The sequence below is a fragment of the Octopus bimaculoides genome, chromosome 4 (assembly GCF_001194135.2).
Source record: "Octopus bimaculoides isolate UCB-OBI-ISO-001 chromosome 4, ASM119413v2, whole genome shotgun sequence".
NCBI lineage: Eukaryota > Metazoa > Mollusca > Cephalopoda > Octopoda > Octopodidae > Octopus > Octopus bimaculoides.
The window spans coordinates 39,228,896-39,230,685 of NC_068984.1; the positions used below are offsets into that span (position 1 = coordinate 39,228,896).

At 42.4% G+C, this 1,790-nt stretch overlaps 1 protein-coding gene across 1 annotated transcript in view; it reads left to right on the forward strand.

Moving 5' to 3' along the window:
• LOC106877989 (uncharacterized) overlaps nucleotides 1-1,790 on the forward strand; it is an 18,997-nt gene that overhangs the window by 5,924 nt on the left and 11,283 nt on the right. The gene's annotated exons all lie outside the window — the stretch shown is intronic.

Sequence of the window (1,790 nt, forward strand, 5' to 3'; positions counted from 1 at the left end):
GGTGCTCCAGCATGGCCACAGTCAAATGACTGAAACAAGTAAAAGAGTACTTATATACACACAAACACAGACACAAGTGTGTACAACCATATCTAATGTTTATATATATATAATATATGTATTATGATAACAATAATAATAATGATAAGGTATATATATATATATATATATATATATATATATATATATATTCTTTAACCTAGCAAAAACCAAAGTCTTAGTAAGTAGGAAGGCCGACAAATCACAAAACCCTTCAGGTAGATGGCCCTGCTCAATCTGTAGAAAAAGCGTGGGTAGAAACTCCATATGATGTAACTAGTGTAAGCTATGGACACAGAAAAGGTGCTGCAATGTCAAAGGAAGGTTAACTAGGAAGATAGTTTTTTTGTGTGGCAGATGCACAGGGGTAATAAACACTGAAGATGTATAGAAAACAGATTCCATCACATTCCAGAGGGTAAAACTAGAAGTCGTTGATAGCTTCCGCTACATAGGTCACCAAGTCTGTAGTGGGATTGGTTGCTCTGAGAGTGTAGTGGCTAGAATAAAGATAGCCTGGGTAAAGTTCAGTGAGCTCCTACTTCTGCTGGCAAATAAGGGCCTCTCACTCAGGATGAAAGGTAGACTGTATGATGCATGTGTATGAACTACCATGCTACATGGCAGTGAAACATGGGCCATTACTGCAGAGGACATGCATAGGCTTGAAAGAAATGAAGCTAATATCAGCCGCTGGATGTGTAATGTCAGTGTGCATACACAACAGAGTGTAAGCATCCTGAGAGAAAAGTTGGACATATGAAGCATCAAATGTGGTGTGCAAGAGAGATGACTGCACTGGTATAGTCATGTGTTATGTATGGAAGAGGACAGCTGTGTGAGGAAGTGCCACACTCTAACTGTGAAAGGAACCCATAGAAGACATGAGATGAGATGGTGAAGCATGACAGGAGGCCGAGACCTTTAGAGGTATGCCATAGTTGAGAAGATCCGGAAACTAAAGTGAGTTCGCAGCCATGGCCGATGCCAGTGTTACATGTCCAGCCCATTTAAGAGTACCCTTGATGTGCCGGGTGATATATGCTTAAGAAGACCTGTTGAGTCAAAAAAAAACAAAATTGTAGCTGTCGTCAGTACCCCCAACTAGCTCCCGTTCCCGTGGCACATAAAATGCATCATCTGAATGTAGTCGATGCCAGTGTTCCCTGACTGGCTCCCATGCTAGTGGCACATAAAAAACACCATCCAAACATGGTCGATGCTAGGTCTGCCTGACTGGCTCCTGTGCTGGAGGCACGTAAAAAGCACCATCCTAATATGGCCGATGCCAGTACCCCACTGACTGGCTCCTGTGCCAGTGACACGTAAAAAGCACTACCTGAATATGATCGATGCCAGGCCCGCCTAACTGGCTCCTGTGCTGATGGCATGTAAAAAGCACCCACTACACTCTCAGAATGGTTGATGTTAGGAAGGGCATCCAGCTGTAGAAACATTGCCAGATCAGATTGGAGCCTGGTGCAACTGCTGGCTCTCCAGACCTCAGTCAAACCGTCCAACCCATACCAGCATGGAAAACGGATGTTAAACGATGATGATGATAGAAAATATATAAAAAAACAAGAAGAGGAAGTGCAGAACTAATGTATTCACTTGAATCTCAATAAAAAGTGAGGGTTTTTGATGTTTCAAGCATAGTTCTTCATTGCAAAGGAAAATGGAAAAAGTACAGAGAAGGGAAAAAAATGACCAACAGCATGTGTGTAGTCACAGCACACACAATCGTGTAC